Here is a 20,179-nt window from a genome sequence, read left to right as displayed (position 1 = left end):
CTGACCTGTGTTCTAGGAGATTCTTGTTGTGACAAATACTGGAAGATGATAATTGGGCTGCTCTTATCACACTCAAGATTAGCTTAGTTGCCCAAGCCACAGTCTTAAACTGGGCCTTGAAGAGAGGATTGTGTGTTCAGTGTCATGCATAGCATCACTCCGAGTGCCTCACTGTTGGCCCATTTAGGTATCATTAAAGGGGTCTCGTAGGTTGTCATGGAAAGGACCTATGCTTTGGAGTCAACTATTCTGGTTTGAATTCTGCATTTAAGCTGTGTGATCCTGGGTAAGTTACTGAAATACTTAGATCACCATCCTTACCTTGCAGCATTTTAATGGGCTGCAAATATTTAGCCTGTTTCAGGCACATAATAGGGATTGAGCAAATATTAGTTACTTTGTCTTCTTGCAGGCTTTTACCGCAAATCCCAACCTTTCAGCTGCAACATGGAAATGTAAACTGTAAAAGCCACTAGAGCCCAGGGAGGCCCAGTGTATTTGAAATTCTAGAAAGAGTCTTTGAAAAGTGAGCGACATTTAAGTCTGAGGAATTTGTCCTTTCTAACTGTCTCACCATTCTCTTTGAGACGGAGTGAGAAGAATTTGACATTTCATTTTCACACCTGAATGTTACAAGTCTAATGCAAGCTTGGGAATCAGAGGTGGCTGTGACGTCAAGGGACGGGGAACGGAGGTTGCAGACCAAAGGCAGAGATGGCCTGTTCAGCTCTGCAAGGAGGTTGATTGGATGCCTACAAGGTTATCAAAGGGACTCTTACGAACATTCTGGGACCAGGAGGAGTAAATATTGGGATGCTCTATTGGGAAAAAGAAGTTGGATGAGACCCCTGTATCTATCTGTACGTGCCACACATCATAAGTATCTATGTCCCACAGCTCCTTGCGTATGGTGTAGGGCACCTAAATGTCGCAGAGAACTGTCTGGCTCCGCGTCTGCCCACACTTCGCATTCTGTTCCCAGACGGGATCTCTGCAAGCGTTCAGAAATGCCTCTCCTTGGTCCAGGCTGACTTCTGTGCTCCTTACAGCCAGTGTCTTCATGTTTTTACCATTGAGCTTTGGTGATGTTTCTGTCCTATTGCCTGCACGTGGGGCCTCCCATGACTGGACCCCTCCCCAGGCAGACCAAAACGCTCCTTCCTGTCCAGTCCCAAGGCATTCTGTTTATAAGCCCTCAGACCACTTATAACACGGAATGGACCTTCGTCGTGCCTCTCTCTCTAATAGATGAAAAGCTCCTTGAGGACAGAGGTCACATCTTATTGATCCTTTTAGCTCCAGTACCTGGCATGGTGGCAGGTACTTATTAGCGGCTTGATAAATATTGCTGACTTTGAAAACAGGAAATTATTTTTAAATTTGGAGATATTTTCAAGCTGACAAACTGAAAATGTCTTGAAACGCTGGCTGTCCAGAAAAAATGGTTTTGTGTTGACTTTGAAGTTGAGTGGCCCGTCCTTTTAAACCAGCCCCGCTAGGCCCTCGGCGAGTCTCAGCGCATCTTGGTGACAGAACGACATCGCCCAGAGGCCTGCGGTGATTGGCTGCATCATGGGGCGCACTGTCGTTCCAGATGTCGGTCCTGCGGGGTTTTCCTGCGGGAGCAGCAGGGAGCGGAGCCACCGCTCAAGAAACACTCCAGGATCTGCAGCTTTGACCCTGAGAACCGTCCACGCAGGTGGGTCAGGCGGAGGTTCAGTCCACGGTGACTGGAGGGCAGGGCGAATGGGTCAAACCAGGCATTTTGTGGGAAGTGGTTAATGTTTAGGAAGAGTGAGCACTTGAATAAGAGTAAGCAGCCACGGCGAGAGCCCTTCGGGTGGCTTCTCAACCTGGGATTTAGCAAACGTCTGCTGGCTGCCCGCCATGTGCTGGGCGCTCAGTGAGTTCAAGACCTTCTGAGAGAGGCACTAGCAATGTTTCCATTTTGCAGTTGGGAAAATCAAGATTCAGAAAATTAAGTAACTGTCGCAAAGACTTAGAGCTGGAGAGCTGGAGTGACTGTGATTCAGACTCAGGTCTCTGTGCTCAAGAAATGCCCTCGTCCTTTGCTGTGGCAATGGTGGTTTAGCCCATGAACTCTAAAGCCAGACTGGGTTTCAACGCCGGCTCTGTTACTTATGAGCTGTGTGACCTTGGACAACTTACTTAATCTCTCTGTGCCTCAGTTTCCTCATCTGTAAAGTGCGGATAATAATAGTTCCTACCTCACTGTGATGATCAAATGATGTCCTATGTATAACATGCCCAAAACGGTGTCTGACATCCAGCAGGCACTGCACAAGTGTTTGTCATTATTACGTAGGACCACCTCTTCCATACAAGGCGCCTACTTGGTCTGTTGCATCGTTTTGCATGAATCTTGGTGGGCATAGCGCAGCGTACTCTTCACCCACTGTCCCTTTCTCGGACAGCACTGAATTTCCAGGGACACGGGGACCTTTGACGCATCTTGCCCCAGCTCGTAGCTTAAAATCTGGTGATGTTATTATTTTTCTTCTGCACGATCGTGCATCGCAGGGATTTCTCTTATAGCACTGACTAAACAGGATGCTATTTCTGCAGGGGCCTTGGTGACTGAGCTGCTGTGGAACCCACCACGTTTATGTGTAGTTTGCGAACTGGCAGGTTGATCCATCAAGAGTTCCAGGAGCAGAAGCGCACCTCATTCTGTTTTTCTGGGAGGTCCCCCGCCACGCTGTCTGTGTGATGTGCCGGAGGTTGGTTTCCTAAGGGCCTGCAGCGGGAGGGACATCAATACTGAGGGTTCTAGAGAATGAATCTGGACAATGAGTGTTGCTGGCCTGTGTCTGCAGGGTGAGCAACTGTTGCCTGCCTCTTGCCCTCCCATAAAGGAAGGCGGCACATGTCTGCAGAATGTTCCATGGCTGAAGGGTCGCGGATTCTGTCATTAGAAAACACCAGGGCTTGTTATATGTTTAGTGGGAAAAGCCTTCCCTACGTTGGTCCGTTCATCTCGCCTGCTGCTTGCAGACCTCCTCTGGCTGTGCGTTAGGTACAGAATCAACTCCAGAGTCCTTAGCCTGACACACAGGCCTTACGGTTTCAGGTGCCCCAAGTCCAGCTGGGTGCAAAAAGCCACGCCCTCTCCCCCCACTTGTACCCTGTAATCACTTTCCACTGAATTTCTTGACTGGTCTCCAGATAGTTTGTACTTGCTCATAGCTTTTGCCTTTGCATGTGCTCTTTCTTTTGTATGGTATGCCCTGTCTCCTCTTCTCCAATGGCAAACTCCTACTTATCCTTCAAAACCCAGCTCTGATAACGCTTCCTTTGGAGAAGGCTTCTGCAAGGCACCTAAGCCAAATTACTTGCCCTCTCTCCTGTCCTCCTCTAGCACTCTCTTCTCTGGTATGATAATGAATCCATTGACTTTTGTTATCTCTCCACCAGTGCATACTCCTTCATGGCAGAGACCGATTGTCTCTGACCTCCTTTATTTCTGATAGGAGTGAACCATGAGTTCGAAGTCCTGGCTTGCAGGAGTCTGGTTTCTGCAGGGCCGTGCCTGCTTGGCGAGTTCTCCTGATTCAATGCATTTATTTTTAGCAACAAAATTTAGCGAAAATCCCCAAATATGCATGCCGTCACTACAAGGTGCGTTATTCCGTGGGTGTTGCTTAGCCAATGCTCCCTCCCCGTTTTAATCCGCTTCCCCCTGATTGGTGCCGTCCTGCACCCCTTTCTCTAGTGCTGCTTCTCTGAAAGGCGTTCCGTGTCTCCGCTGCCCCCTGATGTGTGGGTGGGGAGTCTCTCTGGACTCAAGCACGTTAGCCTGTCGGCGTTGGTGAGTGAAGTCAGTCATCTTGCAACTGACCCAACCTCAGAATTAACATTTCCAGTCCCCACTTTGTCTGTTTTGTTTGTTTCTCTAAAACCTGCTGGTCTCCTTCACACCTCCATAGCTTTGCCAGGATTCAGTAATCACTCATTTTTTTCAGCAAATGGTTATTGTTTACCTTCCATGTGTCAGGCACAGCTCTAGGCATTGGGGATGCAGCAGAAAGCACAAGAATGTAGAGCTTCTACCTTGAATATATGACTAAATTAAATATTGTGACGGAAGATGAGAGCACTGTGGAGAAGAATGGAGGTGAAAGAATAAGTCTTGTGGATACTTGGGGGACGAGCATTCCTGGAAGGGCTAACAGCAGGTGCAAAGGCCCTGAGGTGGAGGAGTACCTACCGGGTTTGAGGAACATGGAAGATCGCTGTAGAAACTGTGACTTTTATCCTGGGTGAGATGGGAAGACATTGGAGAGCTTTGAGTGGAGAAATGCCACTGACTTCATGTCTTCACAGCATTACTGTGGCTCTTGTGTTGAGAATCGACTGTGTGGGCCAAGGGAGGAAACAGAGAGCAGTCAGAGAGCCCTGCGGTCATCCACGTGAGAGCTGCGGCGCATCGGACAGTGGTGTTCCCAGTCCGCGAGGACACCCTTCTCTGTGCCATCAGGAACAGTCTTTCTCCTGTAAAATCGAGGGCCGGGGCATCCTCCTGCTGTAACTCTCCCGGACTTTCTTCTCCTGCCCTCAGCACGTTTGACGTAAACTCCTGCGGTAGTGATCATCACGTGCTGTCATCCTCACTGAGCTTTTCTTCCTGCGCTGGTTTTACTTCACTTGGGAATCCTTGGGAACTTACTCATTTGTGAATTCCCAGGGACTGGCACAGAGCCTGGGACATAGTAGGCAAGTTTGGAGGGCGGGACACACATTGCAAAGCTACCTGGTGGACACCCCAACGCCCATGCTCTCCGTTTCTTGGCGTTCTAGAAGAGAGCTAGTCCAAGTCTTGCCTCTGCCTTGCCGGCTCGTGTGGCTGAACAATTGTGCATTCTGAAAAGAAGAGCCCTTAGGGGGATGAAAAGATTGTAAGAGAAACGGATTTAGATTCGCTAACACTGAGCTAAGAACTGTGTGCATGTTTCCGGATTTCATCTTCACTCGATCTCATGAAGCATCATCTCCATTTTACAGATGGGATAACTGAGGCTCCAAGGCTTTAGATCACCCGGCCAGTAAGTGGCAGACAACAGTCCAACCCAGGTCTGTGGGCTTTGAAGGCCAGCGCTCTCCCCAAAGATAGACTGTTCCACCGAACCATCGGGAACCAACTCATCCTGCCTGATCGCCTTCGTATTATAAAACCTAGTGGGGAAGGCTGCAGCTGTTAGCTCTGGGTCTTACTCCAACTGTCCACCAAGGGATGCAAGAGTTTCTTGAGTAACTCAATTCCTTAGAAAATAATTCGCCTTCTTTTCACTTTCTGCATTCTCTTCTCTAAAAATTTCACATAAATAACATAATATACCATTATAATATTTTATAATGCATAATATAAAGTATATTAAATATATATAGATATGTAAAATATAAATAGATATTATGTTATATATATATAAAGTCACCCAGGAGATACATGGACAAAACCTGAATGTCCCTTGATGGGGGGAGTTAAGAAAGGTGCAGCCCTAAAAAGAAACTGAGTGGCCCTACGACATGCCAGGACGGCGTGATTCCTAGGTGCATTTTAAGGGGAAATAATTAAAACAAAGCGTTCTGTGTATCGTGTGTTTTCGTTTGCATAGAAAGAGGCCTGTGCAGATGCACACCGGCTGAGCTGTGGGCGGTCCTGGCGGGCGGGGAAGACGTTGGCACAGTGTCTGATTCTTCGGTGGGGCCAGGTGGATGGCAGGTCACAGGTGGGAGGCAGACTGATTTTTCAATAGATTCTTCTATGCTATTTGATTTTTTAAAGAATCTAAGATGCACACATATATGTACACATACGTATAAAATATGTATTTCGATTGGTATATAAGTATAATATATATATAAATGTTGACATGTATTTTTTAAAATCTAGCTAATTTTAAGCAGGGCTTCCCCGGTGCATGTGGTATCTCTCGTACACCATCGCACAACTCTTTGGCTTCACAGACGGTCTCTGGGGACAGAGGCCCTTTGGTTGGGGACAGCCACTCTGGAGGCTGTCAGCTCCGCGTGGGCTGCCTGGCTCGCTGAGGCGGAAACCCCCTGGGGCCTGGCCTCATGCCCTCCCTTTGAGCCCTTCCCCTCCCGCCCTCAGTCTGCTCCCTGCGCATCCTTCCAGGCTCAAGTCCTGCAGGATGGAGCAAGCCTGCTTCTCTTACGGCTCCAACAGGAGCTGACGTGAATCTTACTGGCTGCTGGCCTGCTTAACTTGATGTGTCCGCTTGGCTAGGCTCTGGTGCCCAGTTGTTTGGTCAAACACCAGTCTCGATGTTGCTGTGAAGGTATTTGTTTTAAATGTGATTAATATTTAAATTAGTAGATTTTGAGGAAAGCAGATTATCCTCCACAGTGTGGTGGTCCTCATCCAATCAGTTGAATCTGTCTGTCTCCATAGATCTATCTATCTATAAATCTTTATCATACAGACATATGCCTATGTCTACATCTAGATATATCTATACTGTCTGTGTCTATGTCTATATCTGTATCCATTTTATCTCTCTCCCCCACCTTTTGGTTCTGTTTCTCTGGAGAAACCTGAGAAATATACAGCTGTGATTGGCCTTACTTGAGCCATGGTCCTGCCCCTGATGCATTACTTTCTCCATAAGAATGCAACACACTGGGCTAAAGTTAGGGGTTGCTCCCCGGGCTGTGGGGGGAGTGAGATCCGCCCTAATGACCATGGTACTGAGGATGGGAGAGAGGTAGTCTGGAAACCAGAATCAGGCTGTTACAGGAAGTAGAATAAGTGGAGGCTGGAGTGAAACACAACAAAACAGAGAACAGAAGTCCATCACTGTGGCTGTTATTATCTCCTCTTGCAAATGAATTAACAGGCTCAGAATGGTTAAGAGGCATGGTTGAAGTCACACAGGAAGTTGGTAATTGAGCAGGATTCAAGCCTAAGTGTGTATGATCTTGAAGTCTTTATTCGTTCTTTGTCCCGCATCATTTCATTCCTTCCTTCTTTTATTCATTTCATCATCCAGCCAGCCAACAGTAAACTAACGTTTACCGGCTGCTCACTATTGACAGACATGGACTGTGCTGGACCCTGAGGAATCCAGATCATCTGACCTTAAAAGTGAGAAAAAAATGTTTCCTGTGCTGCAGACCGCTTTTCAGATATTCCAAACAAAATTCACTTTTCTCGAGCTGCTCAGAGCAGGCACATTCAAATCCGGATTGGTCTTCAGAGAAAAGTACAAACTCCTTTTCCGCTGAGCCAACTCATTTTCAATTCACTCCATGAAGTCAGGCAGAGTACCAGGAGGGTAAAAACAATCGTAACGACACCACCGCCCACTGCTGTTTACAAGAAGGGGCATTCCTGGTGGGGCAGAGGAAGATGGACGGCACCCGTGTGCCACAGCTGGCATGGCGTCCTGGCAAGTGGCAGATTTATGGCTCTGGCATCGCCAAAGGAGGAGTCCCTTTCCACTGATGTCCTTCCGAGCTCCCCTGGTTGGTTATTGCTCCGTTTCTTCTTAGCGTGAGTGATGAGAGGGTCCTAGGAGGCAAGTGGGTGCATGCAGGCGAGCAGTTGTTCCATGGATTTATGGTTTATTCTCTGCTCGAGTCACTTTCCTGGCTGCTGCCACTGTGAATGAGTTCCTCTGTGAGAGCAGCTCCTGGCGTCGCTGTGCCCACTGCTGCCTCCGGGCCTTTGCCGGACATGCCCTGCCTGTTACTGTAGGTCAGTCCAAGCCCTTCCCCTTCCATGTGGCCAAGCTGTAATACTAGTAATCGTGGTCCCGTTTGACATTCGTGTGGCACTTTACAGTTTATAAAGTAAGGTACGGTTTATAAAGCAGTGGGTCACACTGGTTCAGAGCACGGTCTTTGGAGCCAAACTGCCCGGGTTCAGATCTCAGTTTAGCCTTCACAGGCCAGATAATCGTGGGCCACCTACTCTCTCTCCCTCGGTTTCTGCATCAGTAAAGTGTGGGCAATCAGAGGGGCTCTTGTGGAGAGTAATTTGAGCTTATCCATGTAAATCAGAGGGTAAGCCCTAAACAAATGATTACTATTTTTATTTTATTATGTAAGTCATCCTAAAAGAAGGAGGAGAAGCAAAGAATTGGCATAGTGGTTTGTAATCTCAGCTCTGCCACTAATCTGTGTGAGCTTGGGCAAGTTATCAGTGTTCTGTCATCTGTAAAATGGGGATGATGACAGTGCTCACTGCACAGGGTGGTTGTGAAGGTTAAATGAGATGTTGCCTGGTAAGTGTTGAGCACAGTCTCTGTGATGCAGTGAATGCCCAATGACAATCGTTTTTAACGGTAACTAGGCACCTTAGAAACATTTAACCACTACGTCAAGTGAGCTTGATTTGTGCGATATAATCCTAAAGGAACTTTATTTTTGTCTTCTGTTGTTTCTTCAGATTTACTCAGTGGGGCTGATTCTGTTGCTGCCTCTGGATGAAAATTCTGGAAGGCCCTACTGACTTTTTGGTACCTATTCAGTAACAGAAGGTCCTACAGCCCCTGTAAGTTGCAAAACTCAGTTGCACATCAATAATTAACATATTCAGTCCAGTGCAATTGCTAAAGCTTTAAACGTGGTTTCTGGGCTTGCCACACACAGGGCAGCTTGCTGTCATGACAGGGAGGTGACCAGCTTCTATCTCCTCCCTCATCTGCTGACCACAGTTTCTGCCTTCTCCAGCGCTGGAGAGGGGACAAGGGAGAGGAGAGGGGACATGAAAGTGTTTCCTTGACTGGACTGTCGTGAGCTGGTATCAGCACACTTCCTGGAATTGGCAGATGTTTCAAGCAGGCTCTTTTGCTCGTGGTTGCTTTCGGGGTTTCTTTGGAGATTCCCATACACATCGACATCCCTAATTGCTGGAGCTCTCTCACCAGCGATTCTCTTGATGACAGAAATTGCATCGCTGTTTCTGCACTATCACTTACAACTTCTTCTCAGCCCTTAGGAAAACGCGATTTCACTTCATCTCTTTCTGTTGAGATTCCGTTTTTCCTTCCAAGTTGTCCTCTTGGATAGAACCTTCTCTCTTACACATGGCTCACGTCTGGTTCACGGAAACATGAGCTTCCCACAAACTCATTTAATCTTCACCTGCCTTTGTGTGATGAGTGCTGTCATCGGCATTGACAGGGGCAGAATCTGAGACGTTGAGTGTACACGTAGCATATCCAACATCACACAGCTAGCAAGTGATGAAGTCATGACCTTAATCCAGGTCATCTGACCCCATAGCCGAGATTTTGACCACCCACGTTGTACTTTCAACTTAAAATTGAACATAATTGTTTTCCTTCACTGTCTGAGAAAAGATGTGTAAAAATTATGTACAATTCTCCTTCTTGTCTTTTGATTTTTGGGGAAGTTATGGGAATGAAAATGTTCTAGTCATGCTTATCTAGTGTTTTCTCCTTTCCTGCTTCTCCCTCCAGAAAAGTCTAACCGTACAGAAAAACAAAAACAAACTCAGCCACCAAATAGAAAGACCTCTGTCTTTTGCTGGTGTCCATTTGCTCAGCATCACAGAACTCAGCGCATGTGCCCTTCCCACGAGCTGTCTCTCTGCCTCCCACCTTTTCTGTGTGTTTCATACCAATTCTCTCTAGCTCACGCTTAGATTTTCTCCACTGTTGGATCTTAACAATATAGTTTGGAATTCAATTTATAAGAAGAATATATTACACTTTACCAAGTTACACTGCATACCCTCTGAATCTGATTACTGACATCTCTGGGGTCTCAGGATTACTTCAGAGCAAACTTGATTAAACAGTGTTGGATTAGTTAAAGAGGGGTGCATCTACAGCTGCCTGGATAGCCCACTGTTCTTTAAGAAAAATATTGGATAGGGGCTGGCCCGGTCGCTCAGTGATTAAGTTCGCACGTTCTGCTTCTTGGTGGCCCAGGGTTCGCCGGTTCGGATCGCGGGTGCGGACATGGCACCGCTTGGCAAGCCATGCTGTGGTAGGCGTCCCACATATAAAGTAGAGGAAAATGGGCATGGATGTGAGCTCAGGGCCAGTCTTCCTCAGCAAAAAGAGGAGAATTGGCAGCAGTTAGCTCAGGGCTAATCTTCCTCAAAAACAAAAAAAGAAATATTGGATAATCCAATGCAGGCAAATCAGACATCAGCTTGTTTTGTTAATGTTCTGACCTCATTTAAAATTAATGAGATTTTATTAAATTAGAAGATCCAGATAAGTTAAAATAAAATTGATTCATATATTTTTGCAGAGTTGAGCGTACGAAATCAAACTTCCAGTCTTATTGGCTTACTAGTTTAAAAATACTTTTCATAGATTTTAGTTCTCTTGGGGTAATAGCTTGTCTGTTTCAATGGTATGGGGTGTCCTGTCAAATGCTTTCGTTGTAATCAGCATTTTCTTTCCCCACTTAACACAAAGAAAACCTAATCCACCCCTCATTTTGCTGCTTTCTTTGAAAAAAAGAGAAGGATTGGGAGCTATTTAGCCAATCTGCCTTGCTGCAATTTCTCATATCAGAGGAATCTCGTTCTTCTTTTTTTCCTTCATATTTTGTAGATTGCAAATATGTTTGAAGACGTCGTTATCAGTGAAAGGATTCTTTTCAGTTTTCCACTGTGTTTCTTTTCATCAATCTAATTCTCTCTTTAACTCAATGCTGCTTTTATTTATAGCTTGTGACTCCTCTTCCGAACCTTCTTCTACTTTCCAGAATGGTTGCATTTTTAAAGCTACGCCTGATTGCCCATATTTCCAGTTTTTGCAGTTAGAACCATGGGGATTTGGCTTCCCTGCCCTCTGTTTTAACATCAGCTCCATTCATGGCTGTTGTCCCTGAAAATCACATATCTGCTGTCTACCAGAAAATCAAGCCAATTCTTGTTTTTTTCTGCCTGTGGCGTAATGACAATTTCCTGCTTTCTAGACACTTGAGTCATTTTGACGCTCCAGCTACTCGTGGGGAGAAATTGGTTATACTGAAGGATAGGGCAAGGTGACAGTGAAAAATATAATTAATAAAGAATTCGTGGTAATTCAGATGCTGAGTTTACTTATTTTTTTACACTCAGAAGAAAGATATTTATGAGCATTGTTTTTGTTGTGGTAAAATATGTATAAGAAAATTTACCATTTTAACCATTTTTAAAGGTCCAATTCAGGGGCATTAAGTACATTCATAGTGTTGGGCAACCATCACCATTGTCTGTTTCCAGAACTTATATATATCTCAGAGATTTTGAAGTACTTGGGTGACCAAATCTGTTAAACATTTTTAAAGCACTTTTTACGTCATTGTGTCATTTTATTTGTTCTTTAAGGTACATCTTTTCGTTTATCTAATTTATATTTATTGAGTGTTCCTGCTAATCTGGGCACAGTTCTGGGCACAGAGGGCTATAGTGTTAACCAGAAAGACAGGAAGCTCGTAGCTCAGTGAATTGGCTGGAGTGATTTCCAGGTCTTCTTTAGCTAGTCAACATTTCTTCACCCGTATATGGATATGTTGTCCTTTTCAGAGCAGTCAGACCAATGTCCCTTTACTTCAGTCTTCACTTCAGGCTTCTTCTCAAACCCCATCCCAATATTATATTTGGACTTTCCCAATCCTACAAAGGACTTTCTATTCCTTCTCCTTTATAGATATGTACTTTGCGGTATTCTTTCATGGATGTTTAAATGGTATTATATTGTATGTATTTCGGAGCAATTTGCTTTCTTTTTTCCCAGTTTTATTAAGATATAATTGCCACGCAGCACTGTGTAAGTTCAAGGTGTACAGCGTACTGATTTGACTTACATATATTGTGAAATGATTACCACAAGAAAAAACTGTTTTTCTCCCTGTGATGAGAACTCTTGGAATCTGCTCTCTTAGCTACTTTCAGACCCAGCATCCAGCAGTGTTCGCTGTACTCATCATGCTGTACCTTACACCTGTAGTACTTTTTTATCTTATCCCCAGAAGTTTGTACCTTTTGATCATCTGCAATTTGCTTTTTTACACAGCAACATTGCTTGGAAATCAATGCATATTGTTGTATTTATGAGTCTCCAGCAAATGCTCGTTGAATCCTTAGCATGCGGCAGGAGCTGTGAGCTAGATGTCTTCACCTCTCTTTCGCGTGTAACCTTAACAACAGCCCGGGAACGAAGTGTGTTGGCACCATCCTCATTTTATATACAAGAAAACCGAGAATCAGGGTCTTCAGGTGTTTTGTTCAGGGTTGCACAGCTGGTTAAGTAGAGTCAGGATTTGAACTCAGCTTCCTGACCTCGGAGCATATACAATTACCATTCCACCAAGCTGCCTCTGCCTGGTCGTTAAGTCAGAAATTTCAGTCACTCACAAAGATTTTATTTGTAGTTAGTCCAAATAAATAGCCCCTTAATCATGCGGTCACACGTAAATACAACATTGCAAGTGTGGTGAGTGTTTCAAGAGAAGTGCGTTGCTCTGTGAGAGGGGTTGACCTTCACTGTCTCAGCTTCCCTGAGGAAATGGTAATGAGCTGAAATTTGAAGGATGAATAGAAGTAACCAGATGAAGAGGAAAGGAAGAGAATTCTGGGCAGAGGGAACAGCATGCACAGCAGTTGTGATCAGAGGGAGCACAGAGCTTTCAAAAACCTAACGTCCAGTGTGACTGAAGCACAGACAGGAAGAGAGGAAGTGGATGAGACAAATGGGGAGAGGTCGGGTCCTGGGCAGGCAGGGTTCAGGGCCTGTTTGCCATCTTGTGGGTTCTAGTCTTTATTCTTTATTCAAATGATTTCGAGCAAGAAGGGTGGCGTTTGCGTTTCTAAAATATCACTCAGCCATACTGAGCACAAATTGGACACAGACCAGAGTGAAGGTGGAGGCTGTTCAGTATTTGGCGAGCTGGCAGCTTGGACAAGGCTGGTGGTGATGGAGATGTAGAGAGTGACTTGATACAATTGTATCAGCAGGATACAGCTGGACCAGTACAATTCTACTGCCAGAGGTACAATCAGCAGGTCTTGGCGTTGGGTTGAATTTGGCCAGGGAGGGAGGGAGGATGTGAATCAGTAACATCTCCTGGATTTCTGGCTTGAGCAGCTGAAATGGAAGGTGGCGATAGTCACTGAGCTGGGGAAGACTGGAAAATGGCCAAATATGGGGCGAAAGATCAGGAAGTTGGTATTACTGTGCAGAATGGAAGGTCGGGTAGCTGATTTCAGAAGGGCCCTCCGACTTTCTGGGCAGTGAGGCGGCTGAGAACACAGTCCCTGGCATCAGACGGCGGCTGGAGTCCCTGCTCTGAAACTTTCGGCAGCTTCCGCTCGCTCCTCTGGGCCTCAGTCTCCTCTCGGGTCCCAGGGATGTTATCAGCCCTGCCCTGATGTGCTGAGAGGATTTAGAGAAAACTGTGCACGAAGCACTCAGCCCAATCCTCCGCGCTTAGTAAGTACTCAATCTAGTTAGCTAGATCATTATCGTTATCACCATTGTTATTATTCTAAAATGATTTGTGACTAAAATATTGGAGGAGTTCGGAGTGACAGAGTAGATAACTCTTTATCTTTTCAGTTTATGCCAATTAAACTTTCTTCTTGACTTAACAATGGACTCCCCAAACAATGAGATGTTGTTCCTCGTAGAGGACATTTTATTACAGGTAAATCACGCAAATGGTCGCCTTTGAATATATGTTGTACAAGAGCCACAATACATCATTGTAAAGGTCACCGGTGTCAGTTTTTAAATGAATTTTTCCCACTCTTAATAGTTCAGATCAAATTCTTGATTATATTGAGTTATCAAAAAAAAATCCCCTGTAATTTCAGAGGCTGGTGTCAGCCTCAAGAGTGACAGCCATGTGACTGTGCTGTGAGGGATGCTGTCAGCAGCATGAATGGGAAAATTACTTTTATGAACACCAGATTCTCATGGGAGGGCCCTGCCTCTGACATGTGTCAAGAAGGAGCTGCCAAATTATTCTCTTCCCAATACTTGCTAAATTGAAACCAATTCAAACATTGCCGGTTGAGGTTGAAACTTCTAGGCTATTAAAAATGTCACATAAAATATGAGTGTACTTATTGGAAAAGGGTAATTCTCCTTCTAGAGATTGCATAGGTAAAGCTTTCTGATTTTCGGAACGTATAATGTAGTTTCACTAAATAAATATATGACGAAGCTTCAATGCCTTATCTCTATTTGAAAGAAATATCTTTTATAAGAAGAAAAATACTGGGTATTTGGAGAACAGATGTTAGCAACAGTCTAAGCATTGCCCGTGGCTTAGATGGAAAACTAGAGGAATGTGTGTTCAAAATCAGAGGTGGGGACGTGGTCCTGCCTAGACCTTGTTCATCTTGCAGACGTGGTTGGCCTGCATGGGGATTAAAAAGACAGTCCCAGCTAGCCACACTCAGAGGAGCTGAGTAGCAGCTGCCCACCTTGGACTGGCTTGTGCTCACTCTATTCTGTACTTTTCTGTCTTACCTGTCTGATCCCTGTAGGAATTTGAGTCTGTAACCTCTTCCCTAAGTCTATTCTTTTAAACCAGGGATATGCTGCCCCCAGAAGTCCATAGCACTGGGTGAGTGACGTGGGTAACTCAGAATAATACGGCACATCTTCTTGGAATGTTGGTTTTACATGACAATTTGGAGGAAATGTTTTCATGTTAAGACAAAATATTTTGGAATAGGTTAGCAAATTCACATGACATTCTGTTTTTGAAAAAGTAATAGATGAGATTTGAACATAACCTAGAGTTTGCAGTAGCCCAGTAGTCACTAGCTGGCCATGATCCCAGACGCAAAGGAGAATCTGAAAGTTTGGGGAAAGACAGTTTCTTCCAGGTTGGAAGCATACAACAAGCCCTCCTGACCAAAAGGAGGGTCTTCTGCTGTACAAACCCAAAGTAACTAATGATTACAAGGGCCTCTATGCAGTAAAAGCAGACCAGAATAGTGCTTTAATGGAATGAGTGTTTGAAACCTGGAAAAGAGAAAATGAAGCATCTTTCATTGAAGAGGAAAATTAGGAGGATCTAGTTATTTTAAACAAGCTGCTTAGTCTTTAATGTATGCTTTTTCCCCACCCCCACATAATGTATTCCTGAAAATCTGCCTGGAAAGTAGACAGACATATAGAGAATAAATGCACTTGTGTGTACTAAAGAAAGTTATATATGAGATTTCAAAGGAACATCAAGCTAGATAGTGGAAAGGCTTGACTCTTGAGTGTATTCTTCCTTCTCCTTGGTCCATGAAGGATGCTTAGTGGGAAAAGTTTGGAATGGGTTGCCTAAGTCATGGACTTAAAGCTGGAAGTGGTCTTGGAAATTTTAACAGCCAGGACTCTTGGCTGCAAGTGACAGAAACCCAAGTCACTGCCTCAAGCAAAACAAGGAATTATTGGCTTGCAAAATTGGAAAGTTCAAGATTGGATATGACTATATTCAAGTTCTCAAAAATATGTCATCACAAGTCAATCTCTGTGAAGGATCTCTTTATCCCCCCTCTTTCTCTCTTTCTATCCATGTATCATTTATGTATTGTCTGTCTGTAGCTCCGTCTATAATCTGTTTTCTCTTTTTTTATCTATCATCATCATTTCTACTTTTCTCTGTTTCTTCTTTATTCTCAGGCAGAGACCTACAGTGCGATAACGATGCCGAGGATTGTATTCACGAGTTAGTTATCAATCTCAATGGCAAAGTTTGCTGTTCTTGTCACATCATTCTACCAAAAAGCTGTGCTAAAATCGTTGGTTCTGTTTGGGTTCCATGCTCATTCTTAATCAGTCGATGATGTGGCCAGGAAATGGAATAATCTGATTGGCTGGGCCTGGGTCACGTGGGCTTGGGGGTCAGTTCCACCTGAAATTCCTAGTCATGAGCGTTTCTTACCGGAAGAAATTGAAGTGACAGCTACAAAAGATCTTATTTAGTTCTGATTTCTCACCTTACTCATAAAAGAACTCAGGTCCAAACAGATTTTTTTTTTTATTGTTTCATGAAAAGATAATAATGAGTAGAACTAGATTTTTTAAAGTGATTTTTTAATGGAAATATAACACATACAGGAATGTGCACAAATCCTAACTGTACAGCATGATGAGTTGTCATAAAGTGAATATACTCATGTAACCACCACCTAGATCAAGAAATAGAATACTACCCAGAAGGCCCTCTCTTGTGTCCCTCACCATCACTACCATCCAACCACTAGGCCTATCTGGACTTCTATCACCACAGATTAATTTTGCCCATTTGAACGTTACATATATGGTGTCATAAAGTGTATAGTTTTTGTGTCTGGTTTCATCAGCCCCACATTGTTTGTGAGATCCATCCATGTTGTGGTTCATTCTTTTTCATCACTATGGGGTATTCCATTGTATGAGTCTGCTGAAAATAATGTATCTATTTTACTATTGATGAATGTTTAGAATGATTCTGCGTTTTGTTTATTATAAACAGTACTACCATGAGCATCCTTGAACCTTCCTTTGGTGGGGGCATATATTTTGTGTTGAGTATATTCCAAATAGTAGAATTCCTTTGTCATAATGTCAAGTTAACTTACAATTTGGGTGATAATTATAAACAGTTTTCTAAAACTTGCCACTGACAATTTTAATTCCCACAGCAGTGTTTGAGAGTTCGAGATACTCCACATCTTCATCAGCACTTGGTATTGTCAGTTGTTTTAATTTTTAGCTTTTTTGGTGGTTGTGATGTAACTTATTGTGGTTTTAGTTAGCATTTTTCTGATGACTAACAGGACTGAGCACTGTTTCATGTGCTAATTGAACACTTGCCTATACTCTTTTGTGAGGTGCATCTTCAAGGTTTTGGCCCATTGGTTTTAATGGTTTGCTTTTTTTTCTTATTGATTTATGGGCATTCTTTATATTTGCTGGATAAAAGTCCTTTGTTGTATATATGTTGTAAAAGTATCTTCAACCCGTCTGAGACAGGCCTTTTTGCTCTCTTCATGTTGTCTTTGTAAAGAGGAATTCTTGGTTTTCATAGAGCCTAGTTTATCAGTATCGTTCATTATAGTAAGTGATTTTTTCACCCTGCTTAAAAATTAAGACTTCATCTCAGGGTCTTGAAGATATTCTAAGTCTTGTTCTTAAAAGATTAGTATTAAATTTTTCAAACTTAGATCTACAATCTATATGAGATTGATGTTTTTGGTAAGACGCGCAGTAGAGGTAAAGATTCGTTCTTTTTCTTCTCCTTTTTTCTGATGGGGTGTCCAAATGACACAGAACCATTTGTTAAAAAGTCCACTCCCCTCTGCCCCCACTGCAATGTAGTGTCACTTTAGTCACAAATAAGTGACTGTATCTTTGTGGGTCTATTTCTGTGCTCTCTATTCTGTTTTGCTGGCCTATATGTCTATCTTTGAGCCAATTTCACACGATTTTGGCTCTTGTAGCTTTGTAATAACTCTTGATATCTGAAAGTCTAAACCCTTCAGGCTTGTTCTTTTTCTTCATGATTGTCTTGTCTTGTCTGGGCCCTCTGTGTTTCCGTATATATTTTAGAATCGTCATCTCAATTTCTGCAAAAATAATTTATTGGAGTTTGGTTGCAATTACATCAAAACTATAGCCTAAGTTGTGGGACAGTTGGCATTTTTATTTAATTGCTCTTTTAACCTATGAATGTGGTATATCCTTCCATTTATTAAGGTGTCAGTTTATCTCAATAATGTTTTCTAGTTTTCTGGTCTTGAACATCTTTTCTTAGATGTAGTCCTTAGTATCTGATAATTTTGCAAATGGTGTGTTTTAAAATTTTTTATTTTCTAATCATCTATTACTAGTATATAGAAATACAATAGATTTTTTTTAGATATTGTCCAAATGCACTTTCATCCTTAGTCATTTGACTGTATATTCTTTTGGGTTTTATGTATGTATAAGCCAGTGCGCTGTGAATAATGGCAGTTTTATTTCTTCCTTTCTAATCCTCTTATTTCATTTTGGTGTCTTATGGAAGTTTAGCTCCGATATATTCTTGGATAACGGTAGAAATAGCATCTTTGTCTTGTTCCTTATTTCAGAGGGGAGACATTCAACATTTCACATTTAATTATGATAATTGCTCCAGGGTTTTTAGGTTGCTCTTTGTCAGATAAAGGAAATATCATTTTATCAAAATTTGCTTATAAATGATCATGAATGGGTATTGTGTCTTATCAAATGACTTTTATACGTCTGTTGGTACGATGTTTTCCTCTTTTTTTCTGTTAATATGGGGAGTTATGTTAGTTTTTCAAAAAAAATATTGAGATATATTATTATATTAATTGACAAGATATCTTTGGTAATTTTTATTTGGCATATTCACGTCCATGTTTATTAGAGAGAGTGTGCTGTAATTTTCCTTTCTTGTATAGTCATGTCAGATTTGGGTTGTTGTTTAAGGTAATGCTGGCCTCACCGAACAGGTTGGGAAATATTGCTGCTGTTGTTTTCTCTGTTTATTCTCAGGAAGGTTTTGGGTAAGACTAGTGTTAATTGTAACTTGAATGTTGGAAGAATTCACTGGTAATGCTCTCAGGGCCTGGAGATTTCTGTGTTTGGAAATTTTTATTTGCATTTAACTTTCCTAACTGTTATAGAGTTATTCAGGTTTACCACTTCTACCAATTTTCTAAATTATGTTTTTCTAGGAGTTTTTCCATTAATGTGAATTTTCAAATGTGTTGGCCTAAATTTGTTCCTAATTTCTTACACTGTTTTTCAAATGTTGGTAGGATTTGTAATGATGTTGCTCCTTTCACTCTTGATATTATGATTTATGCTGTTTCTCTTTTTTCTTGACCATCTTGCTGGGTGTTTATCAATTTTGTATGTCTTTTCAAAGAACCAACTTCTACTTCTTTGATTTTCTCTATTTTCATATTAAATTTGTCCTTACGTTTATTATTTCTTTCCTTCTCCTTTTTTGGTTTATTTGGCTCTTTTCTTAAGTTCGTGCATTAGATTAGTAGATAATTGTTTTCAGCTTTTCTTCTTTTCTAATAGATGCATTTAAGGTTATAAATTTCCCTCTAATTACAACTTTAGCTATATTCTACCAATTGTATTTCTTTTTTTTTGTTTGTTTTGCTTGAGGAAGATTGTCCCTCAGCTAACATCTGTGCCAATCTTTCTCTATTTTGTATGTGGGACATGCAGCGTGGCTAATGAGCGGCATGTAGGTCTGCACGCAGGATCCAAACTCGTAAACCCTGGGCCACCGGAGTGGAGTGCGTGAACTAAACCACCATGCCACTGGGCTGGCCCCTACCGATTGTATTTTTATTAATATTCAGAAGAAAATATTTTCTAACTTCCATGTTAATATGTTCTTCCACTCATGGTTATTAACAATTATATTGCTTAGCTTCTGAACATTTTTGATTTCCTAGTTTTTCTTTCATTATTGATTTGTTGCAGAATTGTAAGGTAGTTGAATGATGTACTCGGAATGATATTTGCTGGAACTTACTTTATGATCCAGAATATGATAAATTTTAATAAACATCCAGATACCCTTGAAAACTTTGTGTGTTATGTCATTGCTAAGTGTAGCATTCTATATATTTCAACTAGGTAAATACTGCTAATCATGTTAAGCTTAAAAAAAATTCTTTCTGGTATTTTGCTCTGCTTTTTGTACCAGTTGCTGAGAGTTACTGGGAGAGTTTGTTAAAGTTTTCTTTTATGTGTGTGCAATTGCTTATTTTTTTTTTAGTTATATCCTTTTTTGCTTTATATATTTAATGTTATGCTATTAGTTGCAGACAAATTTAGAATGTTTATATTTTTCGGGAAGATTGACCATTTTAGTAGCATAAAAGGTTCTTTATCTTTAGCTACGTGCCTTGCCTGAAAGTCTGCCTTGCCTTGTATCAGTATAGCTGCATCAGCTTTCTCTGATTTAGAGTATGCAGCACGTAACTTTTTCCAGCCCTTTCCTGTCAACCTTTATTTGTTCTATTAAAGGCATGTCACTTATAAGATCAGTATATCATTTTTCATTTTAATTCAGTCTGTTACTTTAAGTTGATGCGATTAGACTATTTATATTTAATTTAATTGCTAATATGTTGCAATTTTATATAACTATTTATTTTTTATCTTCCTACTGTTTTGTATTCCTCCCTCCCTCCCCGTTTGCTTTC

At 42.3% G+C, this 20,179-nt stretch overlaps 1 pseudogene; it reads left to right on the top strand.

The window, feature by feature from the left end:
* LOC138922881 (heparan sulfate glucosamine 3-O-sulfotransferase 4-like) overlaps positions 1-20,179 on the top strand; it is a 143,978-nt pseudogene that overhangs the window by 51,742 nt on the left and 72,057 nt on the right.

This window comes from Equus caballus, unplaced genomic scaffold (assembly GCF_041296265.1).
Source record: "Equus caballus isolate H_3958 breed thoroughbred unplaced genomic scaffold, TB-T2T haplotype1-0000016, whole genome shotgun sequence".
Lineage (NCBI taxonomy): Eukaryota > Metazoa > Chordata > Mammalia > Perissodactyla > Equidae > Equus > Equus caballus.
This window is presented reverse-complemented; position numbering and strand designations above follow the sequence as displayed.